Source organism: Pongo pygmaeus, chromosome 15 (assembly GCF_028885625.2).
Source record: "Pongo pygmaeus isolate AG05252 chromosome 15, NHGRI_mPonPyg2-v2.0_pri, whole genome shotgun sequence".
Lineage (NCBI taxonomy): Eukaryota > Metazoa > Chordata > Mammalia > Primates > Hominidae > Pongo > Pongo pygmaeus.
In genome coordinates, this window is record NC_072388.2 from 16,278,292 (window position 1) to 16,298,215 (window position 19,924).

At 55.8% G+C, this 19,924-nt stretch overlaps 1 pseudogene; it reads right to left on the minus strand.

Annotated features, from left to right (window-relative positions):
* Positions 1-1,197: 1,197 nt before the first annotated feature.
* Positions 1,198-18,019, minus strand: LOC129013191 (lysine-specific demethylase PHF2-like; annotated as a pseudogene).
* Positions 18,020-19,924: the final 1,905 nt, after the last annotated feature.

Consider the following 19,924-nt stretch of genomic DNA (forward strand, 5'->3'; position numbering starts at 1 on the left):
GCCAGCGACTCCACGACACGCCGGGCCTGGCGCAGGAGCTGCCGGAAAGGCAATGGCGTCCGTGGGATGACCCCAGCCTCCTCCTGGGCCTCGCCGCTTTTTCCACCGGCTGCTTCAACATCCGCCTGCAAGCCTGGCATCCTATTCCCCTGCCCCGGGGGACTTCTTGCCGCTTTGGGGTGCCCCCTGTCGGGGAGACGCGCACCCTGAGTGCAAGCCAGAGACTCCAGGACCTTCACGGGCCGGGGAAGGGACTGCCGGGAAGGCACTGGCCTCCGCGGGATGACCCCAGACTCCCCCTCGGACTCACCACTTTTTTCACCGGGCTGCCTCAACGTTCCCCTGCAAGCCTGGAGTCCTGTCCCCATGCCCTAGGGGACTTCTTGCCACCTTGGGGTGCCCGCCTTGGGGGAGGCATGCACCCTGGTTGCAAGCCAGGGACTCCACAACACCTGGGGCCCTGCGCAGGGGCAGCCGGAAAGGCACCGGATTCTGCTGGATGACCGCAGCCTCCTCCTTGGCCTCACTGGTTTTTTCTCCGGGCTGCCTCAACATCCCACTGCAAGCCTGGCGTCCTGTCCCCGTGCCCCGGGGGACTTCTTGCCGCTTTGGGGTGCCCACCGTGGAGTAGACACGCATCCTTGGTGCAAGCCAGGGACTCCACGACCCCCCGGGCCCGGCGCAAGGGCCGCCGGGAAGGCACTGCCCTCCCCGGGAAGACGCCAGCTTCCTCCTCGGCCTCCCCGCTTTTTTCCCTGGCCTGCCTCAACGTCCTCATGCAAGCCTGGTTTCCTTTCCCAGTGCCCCGGGGAACCTCTTGCTACTTTGGGGTGTCCCCCGTGGGGGAGACACGCACCCTGGGTGCAAGCCACGGACTCCACGACCCCCTCGTGCCTGGTGCAGGTGCTGCCGGGAAGGCACTGGCCTCAGAGGACCCCAGCCTCCTCCTCATCCTCACCGCTTTTGTCTCCGGGCTGTCTCAACGTCACTCTGCAATCTTGGTTTGTCCCCATGCCCCGGGGGACTTCTTGCCCCATGGGGGTGCCCTCCGTGTCAGAGACCCGCCCCCTGGGTGCAAGCTGGGGACTCCACGATGCCTCCCCGGCGGCACAGGGGCTCCCCGCGATGGCACTGGCCAACTCGTGATGACCACAGCCTCCTCCTGGGCCTTGCTGCTTGTTTCCCCGGGCTGCCTCAACGTCTCCCTGCAAGCCTGGCGTCCAGTCCCTGAGCCCCGGGGGACTTTTAGCTGCTTTCAGGTGCCCCCCATGGGGAAGACAGGCACTCTGGGTGCAAGCCAGGGACTCCACGACCATCCCCCACCCAGCCGGGTCGGTGCAGGAGTGGCCAGGAGGGCATTGGCCTACTTGGGATGATCACAGCCTCCTCCTGGGCCTCGCGCTTGTTTCCCCGGGCTGCTTCGACGTCCCCCTGCAAGCCTGGCTTCCTGTTCCCGTGCCCCGGGGCACTTTTTGCCACTTTCAGGTGCCCCCCACCGTGTTGGAGACACGCACCCTGGGTGCAAGCCAGGGACTCCACAACCCCCCTGGGCCCGTGGGAGGATCATTTGAGCCTGGGAGATGGAGGCTGCAGTGAGCTATGATCATGGCACTGAACTCCAGCCTAGGCAAGACAGCAAGACTTTATCTAAAAAAAAAAAAAAAAAAAAAGGAAGAAAGATTGGTCATTTGTGATGGATATCTGTAGCTTTGCTTTCCCAAAATCTATTTTCCTTTCTTTGGGTCCCTGATTTGCCTGCAGGCACCACAACTGCAGCATTGTCTGTAACTCAGGAAGAACTGTCCTTACCATTGGCTACAGTAGTAAAGACAGCTGATCAGTTTTTTGTTTTGTTTTGTTTTTTTTGTTTTGTTTTTTAAATCAGTCACTCTGGCCACAGTAACTATTAGAGAAAGTGTGTGATCAAACCTGACCAATTAAAGCCAAGAAGACTGAGGGGATTTTAATCAGGAGCTCTCAGGATAGAGATAACCTCATCACTAGGATTACTAAGAAGAGAGAATTGAACCTGAAGCTCCTGGAAAACACCTTCCTAAAAATGGTGCCCAACCTGGGAAAACAGCTCCTGCATTCTGCTTTGTCTAAGGCCAGCTCTAAAACACGTTATCCCAATCACTTCTCAGCCTTTTGGCTAAGATTAAGAGTAAAACACATCCCTAGGGCTTTCATTGTATTAATAAAACAAGTGAATAAATTGCCTTTTCCTTTATGAGTTTGTTTTCTTTCCTTTTCAATGTAAAAACCATGCTTTATACCCTATGTTGATTTTTTTTTTTAAATAATAAGAGTTGAGGCCCTCATTCGGTAAAGGGATTTGCCCAGGGTCTCAAATATACCCAACTGGATCCCAGGGATTCTGACTCTTGCCTCGTGCTTCATCCACTACTCTTTGCATAGAGTTTGTGCCTTTAAGACTTGGCTAAATATCTAAAATCAAATTCTTACATTATATTCACTAGAAAAAATATATAATCTAAAGGAAGCCGGTGGTGGTTCCTTTCATGGGGTTTGTGATCCAGACTGTTGGCAACTCTTAGATATTCTCTACTGGATACATGCATATATATCACATAGAAAATGTGACTAACCCATAAGGAAAAGAACTGGAGAATAACTTAGTAACAGCATTATTATTATGCTCAGAGGCTCAGTAAAATAGATACACATAGAACTACAACTAAAATTTAAAGTTTACATGTATAAATGTATTACTATAAATATACATCCACTGATATATAAAACAATCACAATAGTCTGATTATATTTTATAAGCTTGTTACATACATAACTACAGGATTTCTGCTTTATAATTATACTTAGAAGTAGAATTTTCTTTTCCCCTTTTGACAGGTAACCAAAGTTGAAAACATAAACTATTTAGAGAAATAAACTTGATACCAAGGGACAAAATAGATGCCAGAACCTTCATGTCATATTGCAAACTTGATTCAAATTCTGTTGCTGTAACCTTTGTGACGTAACTTTATGTAAAGGTTTACCGATTTTTATTTTTTAATTAATATATTATTTACTTGAGTAAATGAAATAATAAATGTTCTAGTCCATTTGGCCTGCTACAACATAAATACCATCAACTGGGTGGCTTAAACAACAAACATTTACTTATCACATTTCTGGAGACTAGGGACTCCCAGATCTGGTGTCTTGTGCTCTTCCTCGTAGTGGCCCAGGTCCACGCTGTTCTTGGCAGCCCTCTTCAGCAGTTGTTTGCTTGCACTCTTGCCGCTGCCACCCCCATTCTTCTGGGCACCATGTGCTGCCAGCGAGCTCCTCTTGGCCTGGACAGTGCACCACGTGGTCTGCAGGCAGGAGTCGGAGGCCTGCAGGTTGGCCATGGACAGCATTCCCTGAATGGTTTCCTGCATGCTGGGGGAGGCCGGGGGAGGCCGGGGTTGGCTAGGGGCACAGAGAGACAGGCATTCAGCCCAGCACTCTTAGCCTGCAGCCCAGGCACTTTAGACAAGATTCCATAGCCTGCACTAACTCCTGCACAAACTCCTGGCCTTGGTGGCAGGCAGTGGGCGTGGAGCAGAGAGGGTGGCAGTGAACTGATGACTTCTCCCTTGGAAGAGGCCAGCCACTCCCTCCATCCAGCTCTGTTCACCCACCCATACTCCACAGGGAGGGCTGGAGGCCTGGGGAGAGAGATGGGCATGGAGAGGAGAATTGGGAAGACAGCAGATGGGAAGGAGGGTCCAGACCCTCACATGGTCATGGTCTGGTCTCCCCAACCTTAAAGCCGGCAAGCAGACTCAGCGACTTCCCTTCTGCACCCCAGCCACTCTGTGTACTCCCTCCGTCCACCCTGTCCCTCTCTCCCAACTGCAGAACTAGCCCTGGGCATTCCTCACCCCACTTCACAGGGAACCTTCCCACGTGTCACCCTGAGAAGGGGCAGCACAGCCCACTCCCTCCCATGGCACATGCTCTCCCCAGTGACCTGCAACTTTCTCCACACCCACACTTCATCTACACCTGTACCTACCCCTACACCTGCATCTACACCTGTACCTACCCCCAGACCTGGATCTGCATCTACACCTGTACCTACCCCCACACCTGCTCCTGCATCTAAATCTGTACCTATCCCCACCCCGCACCTGCATCTGCACCTCTGCCTACACCCACACCTGCATCTGCATCTACACCTGTGCCTACACCCACACCTGCACCTGCATCTACCTCTGCCTACACCCACACATGCATCTGCATCTACACGTGTGCCTACACCCATACCTGCACCTGCATCTACACCTCTGCCTACACCCACACATGCATCTGCATCTACACCTGCGCCTACACCCACACCTGCACCTACACCTGCGCCTACACCCACACCTACATCTACACCAGCGCCTACACCCACACCTGCATCTACACCTGTACCTACACCCACATCAGCATCTACACCTGTAACAACCCCACACGCGCACCTGCATCTATACCTGTACCTACCCCCACACCTACATCTACACCTGTGGCTACCCCCACATCTATACCCCCAGCTGCATCTACACCTGTACTAACCCCACACCTGCACCCACCTGCAGCTACATGTGCACCTGAACAGGCACAGCTGCACTGCAGCTCAGCCCAAGCTCACTCCATTCTGGCAGGCTCCACACAGACTCTCAGACTTTCTCTTTGCGCTGCCCTCAGCTTCAGGTGGCCCCTCCCATAGTGCCCAGCCTGTCTCTTATCTACATCCTTGTCCTATGCTCCATACCTGTGCACACACCTCCTGTCTACACTGGCTCTCTTCCTTCTAGAAGAAGCTTCTGCAACACCCGATATGTGATCAGCCTGTCTAGCACACAAAGTGGTGAGATGGGGTGACCACTGCCATCCCACAGAACCAGGGGCTTGGTGCTGCTGGATGGTAAGGACCCCCAAGGCCTGGGCTCTTTGGGGACCTCCCTGCTGGGCCTTCCCATGGGATCCAGCCCTGGCCTCTTCTTGGGGCCTTGCCCCACCGCAGCCAGGACTCTAACCTGTCTGTGCACCAGAACTACTTGGGCAGCTTTACAAATGTCAAGGCCCAGGCCCCACCCAAACACTCTTGAGTCAGGGATCTGCCCTGGGCTCCAGATGCTGTGTGTAGCCAGGACAGGTGCACCAGGCTTCCCCACCACTCACCTGGTCCAGCCCAGCAGGTGCCCCCTGCAACGCCCCTTTCTAGTCCTCACCCCTGCCCATTTCCCTGTGGCCCAAACCTCGTCCCAGGACAAGGCAGCCCACACCCCGCCCCCACCACAGGGGAGGCCCAGCCACATCTGTCACTGCATCTGGACACTCCCGGGCCCATACTTGGGGCACACAGGGTGCCTGCCCTCCTCTCCCTCCGCTCCCTGCACCCACCCCTCCAGGACTCCTGCATCAGCATCACTGTCCTGTCTCTCGAGCTGCCCATCCCCTCTCCACCACTTCCCAGAAGCACTAGAGGCACTTTCAGTAAAACCATTCAAATGAGAAAGGCTGGAAAACCTGTGGCTATGAGCACACCCAGGCGCTTTATGGGGTCCTGTGTACCAAAAACCCCTCACCAGAGACAGCACACATGTGAGACAAGAAAGAAGAGGACAACACAGTGGCAGGCGGACCACCCAGCTCTGCATGCCTGTACCCACCTGTGTCACCAGACACAGAGACTGAGGCACCTGCGGCAGTGGCCTGCGAGGACAAGTCCCTGCTCAGAAGCAAGAGGGCTCCTAAGACTGAGGGTATGCTGGAGCGGGACAGGGAGAGGAAGCTGCCACAAGGAACCTAGACACAGAGGGAGCCCTACGGCTGATGAGGCAACTTGGACAAAAGTTGCCCATGCTGGACAGTGCTGAGGCCCGAACCCACTGCTCTCTGAGGGTCCAGCGGACTCAGGGGGTGCCCAATGACGGAGCAGGCACCCTCGCTGCAGCCCTCACCAATGCCACCTCCCAGTCCCTGTCTCAGATGCACTGGACTGCGCCGTGTTTCGGGTTTCACAGGAACTGAACAGGACTGAGGTTTGAAAGCCACACCAATGAGAAAATCAAGCACAGGCAGCCTCGAGCGCTCCTCAAAGGCACTGCCAGGAGCTGCCCCCACAGTGCCAGGACCACACTTCCCCTGCCACACAAGCGGCAGAGCTGAGGGCCTGCCTGAGAGAGGATGGTCACTCATGTCCTCACTGACATCTCCGCAGGAACAGGCTCTTCCAGCCCCCAGCTCAGGAGCCAGCCAGAGCACGCAAAAAGGATGAGGGCTGCATGCCCGGGCCCTGCAGGGTTGCTGGCGAATCAATGAGCAACATCTAACTAGTTGGCATGAAAAATAATACATTAATTCCCCAATTAACATACTCAAATCCTCTCTTTTTCCCCCAGCTGTAAACACTGAACAAACTATCCACGACAAATTAACATATTTTCCTCCATTTTCTTCAGCTGTTTTTTCCAGGCAGTCCATACTTAAAACAGAGCAAATGGACCATCAAAAACTGGCCTACGCTCCAAATGGGAGACTTTGGGAGAGGAACTGCCTACAGCGGGCTGAGGGGGACCAGCAGCCTCAGTGGCCCCTGGCAGGCGCACTTGCACGTGCACACTCCCCTGAGGCACGGGTTCAGCGGGGAAGCTCTGGGTTTCTTGTTATCAGTGTGTCCACGGATGGGTTGCCCCACTCCTGGGCTCAGATTCACAGCCGGGAGCCCAAGACACAGTGCCTCTTCACAGACTCGAGCACAAAACCTTCCCTACCTCTGTACCCATCACCATGCCCCCTGCAAGTCCACAGGTGCCCACGATAAAGCACCTTGTGGCCCCTGGGCTCTTGGCCCTGTCTGCCCTCATCTTGGGTGGACTCAGACACCCCCCACCTCCAGGGCTCCTGGGCCTCTCCAGGGACCTCGTGAGGGGCCTATGGTGTTTAGAAGCCTCTCCCACCCCTGAGGCCAGTCACTGAGGTGTCGGCTAGTGCACACTTCTTCCCAGAGACAGGCATCCCTCAAAGAGCCGTGTGGAGCACCACAGCCTCTGATAGGGAGGAAGAACTCACAGCCAGGCTTCACCCCCAGCCACAAGCACATCTCTGCAGCAAGGAGCTTAACATGGACAGAAACCACCTAATGCCAAGCAGGGAATCTGTCCCCTAAGGCGCTATGGAAGTCTCCCATCATGCTTCACTCCCAATAATAAAAAAAGCACCTTAAAGCTGGCTTTCTGATCAATATTGCATGTAAAACAGTAATACATGAAATAAAATACAGCCAAATGATTTAGCAAAAGCTCTTTTCAATCAAGCCCTTAATCCACCTTGCCCAAGCCCCTTGTCTGCCTAAAAGCAGGCCTGCCCTGCAGCCTCCACCTGCCCACTGAGCAAGCTCGGGGCTGTGGAGCAGATGGCAGGACAGCCCGGGGTTGCCCATGGATTCTGGAAACCACAGAGTCTCAGAGAAGATCTTGGGAACTGAGCAGGACCCAAGCATGGGCTCCATCTTCCTCAAGCCAAGTCACTGCTGGACAAGGGACCAGCCGTGCACACCCAGACATCACTGCCCAGCACTAATCAACCCTCCAGGACCTCCAACCTCAAGTTCCAGAATCAGGCAGACAAAGATTCTGGGCCTGCCTCTGCCACTTCCTAGCAGTATGGCCATGTGCAAGTGTAAGCCCTCAGAGTCTCAGTTTCCCCATTTGTGCAATGGGAATCTGCAGCTGTCAGGAGGACCGGGAGGGCTGTGCTCCCCATGGCAGCTGTGGCACCCTGCATGGGGCTAGCCTAGAGTCATGCCAGCCTTTCTCACCTCCATCCTCAACTCCCTAGCACTGTCTCAGAGTGAATGCCATTTAATAGCTTCCCCAGGAACCTAGAAGCAGAGCTTCAGGGGCACCATGGAGGGGGCTGCAGCTCTGCCCCGTGGGCTACCTGTCTGTAGTACATGTGGAAATACCCATAACATTTCCACCTGAAAAAACAACAGTCTCAGCACTTAAAATTGAAAACCTGTGAGTTCTGAGAGAATTTACCAGGGACCATCACTAGAATAGTAAGCCCTTGGTTGAAAGCAAAGCCCCAGTGAGAGCAACCAGTCCAGCATGTGCACCCTGCAGTGTGCCCTCCTGGCATCAGAGCAGCATCTGTACCCTGTGGTGTGCCCTACTGCCCAGGCCCGGGGCGGCTCAGCACTGGCTCCAGCTGTGCGTCCACCTCACAGGCTCCCAGCACCATGGCCAAGGGCCAGCCCTGGACCTGCCTGGTCCCCACTCTTGGGTGCCGCTGGGTGGTGGGGCCCACCTGCTGGGGTTGTACTCCAGGGTGCCGATCTCCTTGCTGGCCTGCAGCAGGTGCAAGATGCCGGCTGCCGAGCTCCTGCTCTCCTTCTTGACTCTAGCATTGTGGCCAGGCTTGGTGTCTGTGTTGATGTGCAGCAAACCCTCGTCCAAGGAGTTGTCACTCTGCTGCGTGAGAGACAGGGCACCGGTCAGGGGAGGGTCCGGCCACCAAAGTGGCCTGGGAGTTGGGAGGGGGATACTTCTTCCCTTTAGGGACTAAACTAGGTTTTTTAACATTTCTAAAGAGCACTGCCTTTCTAATGAACACTGCTGGGGTCAGACAGAGGCCCCTGGAGCCAACGGGGCTGGATGGCCCACACACGGGCACATGGGGCAGACGCAGGTGCTAGAGATGTCTCAGGACCACAAAGAACCAAACTGTCTTCACACTGTGCATCATATTCACGAGAAACTGGTTCAATGGAACCCTTAACACGAGAGAGCCCCAGTGTGTAACACATATAAAGAAATGCCGCGATGACTGGGTGGAGAGGCAGGGACAGGGCCTGTAGCCTCAGAGGGACCTCAAGTTGCAGGAAAGCAGTTAACAGGCTCAAATCCGGATAAACTCCTATGACAGGGTGCTCAGTGGGGACACGCCCCTCGCACGCCCAGGCAGAGATGACCACTGTGTCTTAGAGTTAGATGTGATCTTAGAACATTCACTCAAGGGTGGGGTGAGGGTAAGGGGCCCCTCCACCATCTCGTGCAGAAACACCCTCAGAGACCGCCCTGGAGTCACTCAAACCACGGCCTTGGGGACTGCCCAGAGATGGCCCCCAAGACCGAGGGGGCCCAGAAGGCAGCTCACCTTGTGTGCTGCCGAGTCCAGCTTTGGCTTCATGACAAGTGTGGACAGCACTGCCTTCTTATGCAACAAGACTGAAAGCACAGCAGATGGGAGTCCAGTGGGCAGCCTTGAGAGGAGCCACTCCGGGAAGACCTCTCGGGGCACGACGGGCCTCTCCCAACCCCTCCCCCAAAGCCCCTTCCCAACTCACAGGACAAGTCCCTTTTTGGGGCAGTTTTCTTCCTCCTGATGGGTAACTCGTTGATCTTGAGCTCACCATTGTCCGAAACGTACTCATACTCGTCCTGCATGGGCTTGGGCTTGTCTTTCTTGAAGTTCTGCAAGGCCCTGAACACACCAGGGCTTGTCAGGGGCCTGAGAGCCTTGGAGCTAGTACAGAAGTGAGTGGGTCAGCAGCATCCACACAGCCCCATGGCAGTGGACAGGTGGGACCTCCTAAGGGGTCCCCTGCCAGGGCCATGGCAGGATGGCCTCCAGGAGGCAGGTGACATCCCCACCATTTGAATTTCAATCTGAAGAAGCCTCAGTACCAGTCGAGGTGGGAGGAGGACAGAGGGCCCAAGCCTCTGCAGCCAGGAGGCCAGGCTGGGCCCTCAGTCCCCATTGTGGGAAGCTACCTGCCCACAGGAGAAACACTCCCCAACCCCATGGCCTCCTACACAATGCTGTGCTCCCCTCCCCACATTCAGCCAGAGAGAGCCCTTCCCCAGGCAGTTTAGATGCTCGGACAGTGACCCCCAACTGTCCTAGGGCCACTGGACAAGCTTAAGCCCTGCCTCTGGCCTGCCTGGGAATCCTGGCACATGCTGAATCTGTCTTTATCCAGAACAGGATCCAACTTTCCTGGTTTTTTTTCTCCATAGCTATACTGGAAAAATAAACTCAGGCCCAGGGCTACAGGATAGATGTAGTCTAAGAAAGGGCGTGTAACTTGTCTCCCTGCTGGGGCGAAGGAGGACTACTTCAGAGCTTGGCTTGCAAGCAGCTGCTGCCTCTGCCTTCCCAGGGGTTTGAGGACGGGTTTCTCCCTCTATACTAGCAGGGACAACAGGCTGAGGCAGAAAAGACTGGAACTTCAAACAGACACAGCTCCAATTCTGAGGAAATGGAAATGCAGACACCTGGATAGAGCTCCACGGCGAGGCTGCTTCCAGTGCTCTAAGTGAAGGGGGCGGTGCGCCCTGCTGCCTTACAGGCTGAGCCACAGAACACGCAAGTGTCCACAGGCTAGAGTCATCCTCAACTCCCTGGCACCATCACAGCGTGAACGGAACCTGGAAGCAGAGCTTCAGATAGAGCAAGCGGCATGCCCAGGGTCATGAAGCTGGGCAGCCACAGGGCCCTGCAGACCTGTTCCCTGGCTGAACAGCCTCACATGTTGCCGTGAGCTCCCTGGACCTCACGAGGCTCTGCCTGGGCACTGCTCCCTTTCTCCACCACCCGGGAAGAGGCCTTCTCCTACCATCTTCAATGAGGAAACTATGACCCAGCCAAGTTAATCAGTGATCGCTGCAGAAAAGTGGCCGCCCCTCCCACTGGGACCTCTCTGACTCCAGCCAGGTGTGGGGCCTCAGCAGGTGACATGCCCCATGCACTGGGAGCACACACAGGCCCAAGTGTTGCCGCTGGTACCATGAGGCTCTCAAGGCTGCTACGAGGCTCACAGCCCTCAGCAGCCCTCGCCTCACCCCGAGGCTCATCCAGCATGCACACACCTCCCAGACACACCCCCTAATCTCTGCTCAGCACCACCTCCTACAGGAGGCCCTCCTGACTCCCAGATGGGTCAGGTTCTCAGCACTCAGGTTCCCATGCTGGGTTCATACCAGGCCCTCCCCACTGGCCACTGGGCTGCAAGGGCCAGGATCCTGTCCAACACTCACGTCCTCAGCGCCAGCTCACGACAGCCACACATCTAGCATTCGTGGAGTCCCACAGCCTCCCTCCCTGCCTAGGGGGCCCATCCCTCTCTGCAGGCTGGCTGCATCTTCCAGCCCAGCCCCACCCAGGCACATCTGCTTCCTCACACCCACCCTGCAGGTGGAGCATGGTGGGAGGCAGGGATGCAGCTCTGCTGGTGTCTAGGGCCTGAAGAAGAGGTGCCGGGAACAGGGCTGCAGTCAGTGAGGTCAGCAGCTCAGGGAGAGGAGTCCCCAGAGGTGTGTCAGCCAAAGGCTGTATGTGTATGGGGTGTGTGATGTGCAGTGTGTGGTTGTGTGTAATGCAGTGTGTGGTGTGTGTCTGATGCAGTGTGCATGCATGCTGTGTGTGTAATGTGTGTGTAGTATCAGGCAGTGTGTGTGATGCAGTATGTATGATGTGCGTGACGTGCGTTATGTGCGAGGTCACCCCTCCCATCCAGGCACTCACATACCCAAGGAGTTTCCTGTTGGAGAAAGAAAAAGAGAACTTGTCTTTGTTTCCAGCTAGAGGTGACTTCTCTAGCTTCCTCTCCTCTTCCATCTTCAGTAAGGAGTTGGGTTTGCTGTTCTGAAAAGCAAGACCAGGGCCGTCCCTAAGCCCCACACATAAGTGGGGGGTCACGACCCCGACTAGTGTCAGGGGGCAGAGACAGCTGCTGGGAACAAGCCTAAGGAAAGTCACCCATGGGTCTCATGGCCACCTGGGCCGCTGTGGGGTGCTCAGGGGCCTGCACCCCATGGGCTCAGTGCCTCCATGGTGCCTGGCCCTCAGGGAGTGGGAATGAAAACCAGAGTGTGGATGATGAAGGGAAACACTGTCAACATACAGGGTGACACACCCAACCTCTTGCATCCCTACCAACTCAGAGGAAGTTAGTCCATGGGTGGCTACACACACTTCAGACTCACATAGCCACACCCCATGGCACCACCTGCTCAGGACACGCAGACACATGTCTGCACATTCCTTCACACACACAGGGCTTCATGGATTCAGATCTCTGCTCACACTCACTGACCTGACATGCACGCACATGCATCCATGCACACGTGCACGTCTCACCTTGTACTTCCACTTGGCCGACTTGCTCTTGGTTTGCTCTCGAATTTCCAGCCTCTCCACATCATTCTCTGTGTGGACCACGTCCTTGTTGGGCACACTCAGGATGGTCTTTGTGGCCTAGAAAAAAGTGCTGCTGTGACCCAGAGGGCCAGTGGGACTCCCTTGTGCTACACAGATTCCCTGTCTCCTCCTAGCCCATGTGCTTGCAGCTCATGCCTCCATCCATCTACCCATCCATGCATCCATTCATCCACCTATCCATCTACCCATCCATGCATCCATTCTCCCACCCATCCATCCATCCATCCATTTATTCATCCATTCATTCATCCACCCATCCATCCATCCATCCTCCATGCATTTGTTCATCCATCCACTCATCCATCAACATTCATCCACCCACCCACCCATCCATTCATTCATTCATCCCATTCATTCATCCACCCATCCATCCATCCACTCACCCATTCATTCATTCATTCATTCATCCATCCATCTATCCATCCATCCATCTGCCCACCCATCCATCCATCCATCCAGGCATCCGTTCATTCATCCCATTCATTCATCCACCCACCCATCCATCCATTGACTCATCCATTTATTTATCCATCTACCCATCCACCCTTCCATTCATTCATCCTTGCATCCATCCATCCATCCACCTATTCCTCCATTCATGCACCCATCCACCCTTTTATTCATTCATTCATTCATTCATTCATCCACCCATCTATCCATCTACCCATCCATTCATTCATCCATTCATTTATCCATCCATTGGTCCATTCACTCACCTATCCATCCATCCATTTGTTCATCCATCCATCCATTTGCTCATCCATTGATTCATACATCTGTCTATCCATCTATTCATTCCTCCATCCACACATCCATCAATCCATCCATTTGTTCATCCATTCATTCATCCATCCACCCATTTGTTCATCCATCCATCCATCCATCCATCCATTGATCCATCCATCCATTTATGCATCCAATCCATTCATCCACCCATCCATCCATTCATCCACCCATCCATCCAACCACCCACCCATCCATCCACTCACCATTTGTTCATTCATTCATCCACTCATCCATCCATTCATTTATCCACCCATCCATTTGTTCATTCATCCACCTTTCCATCCATTCATTCATCTAACCATCCATTTAATCATCCATCCATCCATCTATTCCATCTAACTATCCATTCCATCCACCCATCCATCCATTCATTTGTTCATTCATCCATCCAACCATATATTCATCAATCCATCCATCCACCCACCCACCCAACCATCCATCCATTCTTTCATCCATCCACTCATCCATCCATTCATCCATCCATCTACCCCATCCATCTATCCACTCATCCACCCATCCAGCCCCTCATCCATCCATCCCTTCATTAATCCATTCATCCATCTACCCATTCATTCACCATCCATTCATCCACCCATCCATTCATTTATTCATTCTTCCATCATCCATCTACCCATTCACCCATCCACCCATTCATTTATTCATCCACCCATTCATTTATTCATCCATCCACCCATCCATCAATTCGTTCATCTATCCATCCATTCATTCATCTATTCATCCATTCAACCATCCATCCAGTCATTCATGAATTCACTCATTCATCCATCCATCTGTTCATTCATTCGTCCATCTATTCATTCATTCACCTATTCATCCACCCAGTCATTTAGCCATCCATTCATTTCTTCATGCATTCATTCATGCTTGCCCTGAGAAAGGGAACACAAAAGTGTCCCGCTAAATCCCTGTGATGCTGGCCCTGAAATGTCCTGGCCCCCAGGAAGTGGATAACAACCTCCTCCTGGAAGAAGCTCACACTCAATGGTGCTTGATCTCAGGGGTTCATGGTCCCTGAAGCCCAGACCTAAGATCCTCTAGTTAGAGTGGGTCTTCAGGGATGGGCCCATCTCTCTCACTGTCCACAGGGTCTCAGACTATCAGGGAAACTCTGCTCCTGTCCTCACCCCTGAACACTCTCCCCTCCAATGGCATTCTCCTTGTTGTTTCTGCACAGACACCTCATCTAACTCCAGGCCTCAGCCTCAATGCCTTGGCCCCAAGGAGGACCCAGGGCTTCTTTGTCCCCTGGCAACTGCTCATCTGGCTAGGAAACCTAGACATCCCATCCTGGAAAACCACCGTGCCTCCCCCACAAGGTGGCCCTCCTGAGTGCCACCAGTGCCACAGCACACACACACTGTGCTGCCTTCCTCAATGAGGGCTTCTCTCCAGGCTCACTGCTCTGTGGCTTGCTGGGGCAGAGCCTGTTCCCCCTGAAGGGTCTGTGCCCGGATGCTGCAGGATTGGGTCAGGACCAGGCAGGGAAGTGCATCTTCTGGGCAGACTGAGCTCACAGAAGAGCCCAGACCCCCACATCCTCCCAGGGGTCCCTGGAGAACAAGGACAATGGGCCCCAGCTATATCTATGGGCCTGGCCCCCAAGAGGTGCTGCAGTGCCTCTGGTGATGAGGTGGGGAATCAGGGTGAGGGGGCCCTACCTTGCCCTTCTTGGGTGGCTCCATCTTGGTCAGTGCCTCCTTAGTGTGGGCTCTGAGCAGGTCCAGGTTGGAGATATTAGGCGAGGCTGACTCTCAGGTCTTCTTCCCTTTCTTCTTGCCTCCATCTTTGAGCTTCAGCATTTGGTGGGGCCTTGGGGGCTTAGGGGGTTTCGGGGGCTTGGGGATTTTGGATGGCTTGGGCATCTTCACAGTTTTGGGAGTCTTTTTTGGAGGGGCACTTTCTTCAGGAGGGATTGAGGTGGGGTGGCCTCAATTGGAGGCAGGGGCTCCTCCTTCTCCCCGTCCCCATCACAGACCTCATCTGACAAGAAGACAGTATTCACTTCCGGTCAGACAGCTTTGGAGACATTCTGGGGTACAGAGAGGAGAGGGTCACTTGCTGCTTCTGCCAAACTGTGGCCCAGGAGGGTCCACACACCAGGATGCTGGAGACCCTCACTGCTAGCCTGGCGGGGAGCTGTTAGCCCAGAAAGGCTCAGCTACCACACACGATCATGTGACATGCTCAAACCCACCCCACACTGTTGTGTGACACACTCACACCTACCATATGCCATCAGTCACTTGCTCTCCCCGAGGCTCTTCTGTCCTACCCTGAGCACAGCGGCTGGGGGCTCATCCAGGATCACACACGCTGGGACTCCAGGGGCTGAGGCAGGGGCTCCTCCCACAGAGTGCCCTCTCCATGGGAGCTTCAGAGGGGCCAGTGCCATCTCTTGGTCCCTACACACTCACACCAGGACACAGACCCAGCCAGAGACCTGGGACCCTGAGCCCTCACAAAGTCAAGCTTACCCAGGAGAGTGCAGGGAGGACTGTCTGGGACACTGTCCTTCCTGGAGCCGGCAGCTCTGTGTCAGGCTGGTCCCCAGGCCCAGAGAAAGACAGGCAGGCCCTCCCCCATCCCCAGGGGTCCAGCCCAGTACCTGGGCACGACCCCACCTCACTGAGCTGGATCTCTTTGGCCAGGTCTTTGATGAGCTGTGAAGGTTTGACGTGCTCTGGGAGATTGTTCTCATGCTCTGCCAAAGCATACAAGACAACGGGGCCCAGGGTCAGTGCCAGACACATCCCATGGCCTTGATCTATTCCTGCATCCTTCCAGGCTGTCCCGATTGCTGAGACACCCAGATGAGCATGAGAGGGGCTTCCCAGCCAAATTCTGCCCCAGCAAGAGGTCTCTGCTGTGACCCCCATCAACAGGTGGACAAACTGAGAACCAGAGGGGACAAGCATGCCTGAGGACACCACCAGCAGGCTATGGAGTAAACATGGGTCCCATCCCTTATTCCTGGTCAGAGGCCACTCCACTGGGCCACACGGCTGAAGTGAGGTAGGAGGGGCACCCTGGACTGCCCTGGGCCTTGAGGTCTGCGGGAGGTGGTGGCTGCAGGATGGCCCTGGGAACGTACTGGCTGTCTCTCCTAACTGGCCCACCCATGAGAGAGGCAGGCTGCACATGGTGTTCCCTGCAGCCTGGCCTCCCCCTCCTGAAGGCTTCCTGCAAACCACCACTGGCCCTCTCTGGCCTGGGAGAGGATCCTCCTCCCTCAGGAGCGGGCATGGAGCCTCTGCACAATGAGAGCCACAGCAGGAAACACTGTCCCAGAGGGTGCTCGAGGCTGAGCCAGACCTTCCCCTCCCTTCTATAGCCAAAACTAAGGGAAGATGCTAAGGAAGCAGCTTACGTTTTTAGCCAAAACCAAGGGAAGATGCACAGGAAGCAGTTTCTGTGGGGGCGTGCACAGGAGGGTCATCGTGGAGGGTCACAGGGAGGGGATGCCTGGGTCACAGAGCAAGGTGGCTGGGGTGCTGCATCCGCATCAGGCAGCCTAGCTTCTGAACTAATGCCAGGGCCAGCCAGGAGGAGCCAATAAGGCGTCCCCAGCACTCCCTGTCCTGGGGCCAGCTTCTCCCCCAGTCCTTCCCTGCCCCCACCAGATTCCAGGCCTTTCTGTGCTCACACAGTGTCATCCCACCATGAGCCATCTGTCCTCCGCCCACAGACCCACTTTCCTCCCAGGAGACATGGGCACCTGCTCACCCTCCTCCCACCAACTTGTGACCAAACTGTGAGCCCCTGGTGGAGGGTGCTCTGCGCCTGCATCTGTCCTCCCTGAGCCCCTGGTGGAGGGGGCTCTGCACCTGCATCTGTCCTCCCTGAGCCCCTGGTGGAGGGTGCTCTGCGCCTGCATCTGTCCTCCCTGAGCCCCTGGTGGAGGGGGCTCTGCGCCTGCATCTGTCCTCCCTGAGCCCCTGGTGGAGGGGGCTCTGCGCCTGCATCTGTCCTCCCTGAGCCCCTGGTGGAGGGGGCTCTGCGCCTGCATCTGTCCTCCCTGAGCCCCTGGTGGAGGGGGCTCTGCGCCTGCATCTGTCCTCCCTGAGCCCCTGGTGGAGGGTGCTCTGCGCCTGCATCTGTCCTCCCCCAGCTCTCAAGTGGCCCAGTCAGTGGAGAGCAGGAGACGGACCCATGGGGTGTCTGGGGCAAAGTCACACCCTGGGCCAAGCCAGGCAGGAGAGCACCACCGTCCCTGCCAGTCCGGATCTTACTGAAGCAGGACAAGCCCTGGACATTGCTGCTGGGTCTCCGGGGAGGTTCTCCCACCTGTCACTGCTCTCCTGACCTAGGGCATTTGTGACATGATTCCTACCTGCTGCTTCATCCACGGTTGGAAAGCATCATTGAGAATTTTAGCTCCTTGGACTAGATGAGGGGGCAGCTGCTTCCCAGATTTGTGAGAGCCTGGGAAAGAGACACTGGGTGAGGTGGGTGGGTGCCCACTGCCCACAGGTGCCTTCAAGCCCAGCCACACAGCCAGACTAGGGGACGCCAGGTCCAGCGTTCCAGAGATCTCCCTTCACCCATGGCCACCAGTCCAAATGCCAACGGTTCCTCTTGGAACCTGGGGGCGCCCATCCTCCTGGTGGCCTGCCCTGTGAGAGAAAAGATTGGCTCTCCTACTGTGCTCCCACTGTCTCATCCTCCAGGCCCCTAACACAGGCTGCCTGGCTCTGCTCACTCTGCCCAATACCCCAGCCCTGCCTGAGCAAGAGGCCACAGTCATGCCAGGAGCTGGGCCACAGGCTGTCCCCGGGCATACAACAGGCATCCCCAGGCACCTCTTCCCACCTCATGGCGCCCCTTGGCACAGTGGAGGGATCAACCACAGCTCAGCTGGGAGATGCGCTCTTGCTGTGGGGCTCCATTGGAGAGGGCTCCAGGGCTGCAGGGCTCCAGGGCTCTTACTCACCAGGGCCACGACAGCTCCCTGGGTTTTCTCAGTCTTGGAGGCCAACTGAACTGTCATGTCCTCAGAGAGGAGGGCCCAGGCAGAGAGGACATGGCCACGGTGTCCTAGCTGGCCAGTAGTCAGGCTGGCCCTGTGGGATGGCTTCCCAGGTGCTACCCTGATCCCCTCCCTGCTGGCATGAGTCCCCTGAGGGCAGGGCTAAACTCCCATCCTGGGCACTTCCCTCTGCCAGAGTCAAGCTCAGGGCTCCACACTGAGGGAGCAATGGGAAAATCTTACTGAAACCTGGCCAGCCACGACTAAGGACCATTCTTCCTTCTCAAACTAGGGCTAGAGTGCAAAAGGTTCTGGGTAAAAGAGCTCTTGGCTGCTATCAGAACCAAAAAAGAGCAACTAAGAGCAACTTCTGGTGAAGGGCACACTGAGAAAGCAAATCACACATAAATGCAAACCCTCCTGGAGACTCCCTCATGCTGCTAGGCAGACTCTGGAAACCTGAACAGGGTGGTGGCTGCCAGGAGCCACGTGCTCTCATTTCTGAGGGCGTAACCAGGCAGGACCTGGGAAAGAAGGGGCAGCCCAGGGATGCCACAGCGTGTCCACAGAGGGCCAGGACCGAGCCACAAGCCTGCCTCACGGTTCAGCTGCCATGGCCCTTCCTAAGGGGACCCAGAGCCCACTCACACCCACTCCTCAGCTCATGACAGAGCCAGGGCCCCACCTTCCCAATGGAGGCAAGTGTGGAGGGTGGAGCAGGTGTGACTGATACCTGCACCGAGGCCACGCACACTTGCCCCTCTCATCCCGCAGCCCAGTGTTCATTCTAAAACAAGGCACAGTCCAATCAGAAGAAGAGGCCCAGCCTGTTCAATCTGGTCCTGCATTATACAGATGAGCAAACTGATGGCCAGGAGTCTGAGTCCCAAGGGGACTTGCTCAGGCCACAGGAAGCTAGCACTCACACCCTGACAGTCAGCCCTGACACAGGTCTGGCCGCCCCCACAGCCAAGAGCCTCAGGCTTGGATGCCCACCCTGGAGTGGCCAGTACATCTGAACGCCTCCAGCAGGTGCTTCCTCAGGTACCAGAAAGCAGTTTAGAATTTGGGAGACTGAGTCAGGCTGCACAGCTGCAACCTTCTTTCCACTTCATATGCTCTGGAAGCCACCAAAGAGCCACTCTCAATGCACTGACCAGCAAGCAGGCGACGATGGGGGTGGGTCCAGGCCCCAGACACACCAGCTCAGCCTTCCCCACTGGGCCCTGCATAGCTGAGGTGGACCAGCAGACAATCGCCCTGGGTGGCTGCAGGCCTCGGTGCCCATGAGAGCTCTGTTTGTGCCTGAGAAGGGAAGGGAACAGCCTTTTAAGCAACCCAACCTCACCAAGGGTGACTATAACCATCCAGCAGCCAGGTGCCTAGAGGGGCCGGCCGGCACGTTATCAGAGCCCACCTCCTCCTTCCCTCCACATCAAGAAGAGGCCCACCGAGGCTGATGGTCATGTCCAGGTAACCCACAGGCAGGCTGAGCCAGTGCTCAGCCCAAGGCATCTGGCACCAACCCCGCTAGAGGGAGGACGCTGCTCCGCGGAGCCTGAGGGCAGACAGTGTGGCATGCACTACCTCCTCTGCATCTCCACTCAGGCTGTGGAGGAAACGTCCCATGAGGGCCAGGCAGTCCACAGGGGTGAGTGTGGCATAGATCCAGCCTGAGAGAGAGACAGGAGTGTTTAAGGCCCCACATCGCTCCCATGAATGGGCTTCTCATGGCTCTAGATCGGGGAGCAGCAGAGACCAGCACAGGCCTTCCCTGGCCCAGCCCAGGCTCCAGCTCCTGCCCGCCTGTGCCTTGGTGCCGTGTCCACCTCTGCAGCTTCACCAGCAGCCTGGGGCCTCCCTGGGAGAAGCTCTCTGGCCCTGGCACCATCCCAGCCTCCATGGAAGGGGGCTGGGGGAGAGGCT